Source organism: Egretta garzetta, unplaced genomic scaffold (assembly GCF_000687185.1).
Source record: "Egretta garzetta isolate BGI_Z169 unplaced genomic scaffold, ASM68718v1 scaffold27, whole genome shotgun sequence".
NCBI classification, from domain to species: Eukaryota; Metazoa; Chordata; class Aves; order Pelecaniformes; family Ardeidae; genus Egretta; species Egretta garzetta.
Window position 1 is genome coordinate 1,312,847 of NW_009260400.1, and position 870 is coordinate 1,313,716.

The window sequence follows — 870 nt, forward strand, 5'->3', positions numbered from 1 at the left end:
GCTGCCGGGCATGGCCCCGCCGATGGCCTTGCCGCCGTGGCCTCGGGAGATAGCGTGGCACCCGGCCCAGAGCCAGGACAGGTCCTGGGAGTGTGGCACCTGGAGCCGGTGGCCTTGGCTGGGGCCATGGGACAGCACTGGTGGGGTCTAAGTGCTGGCTTTAACCTGCTCTTCAGGCTGGTGTGCAGGGCAGGCTGTCACTGGGCAACAGGGCCATTGGGGTTGGAAAGGACCTTGGAGCTCACCTGGTCGAGCCCCAGCAGGGCCACCCAGGGACCGTGTCCAGGTGGCTTCTGAGTATCCCCGTGGGTAGTCATGGGATAGCTCCAGCCTGTGCCAGTGCTCGGTCACCCCAGTGACAATGTGTCTCCTGACACTCAGAGGCACCCTCCTGCCTGTCAGGCTGTCCCCACGCTTCTGGTCCTGGCACTGGGCACCATGAAAGAGCCAAGCTCTGTCCCATTGCACCCTCCTGCTGTTGCCCTCAGAGATGCTCCTGTCCTGTCTGCATCTCCCTGGACCCTCCCCAGTACGTCCATTTCCCTGTTGTTCTGGGGAGCCCAGCACACCAGGGGTGGCCTCCCCCACCCCTTCGCTGAGCAGGGGGGCAGGGTCCCCTCCCTTGACCAGCAATGCTCTGCCTGCTGCGGCCACGGCTGCTGCGAAGGGCCATGGCCACCACCTGGGCAAGCTGGTGCCACCAGCACTGGGCTTTGGTCTGCAGAGCTCTTCCCAGCCCATCCTCAGGCTGGGGCATGGGGTCCCTACTACCCCCAGGGTACCCAGGGGTTGGGCGGTGGCTATGGTGCCCAGCAGCTGGCACTGTGCTGGCAGCACCGGGCCGGGTGCCACGCTATCTCCCGAGGCCAC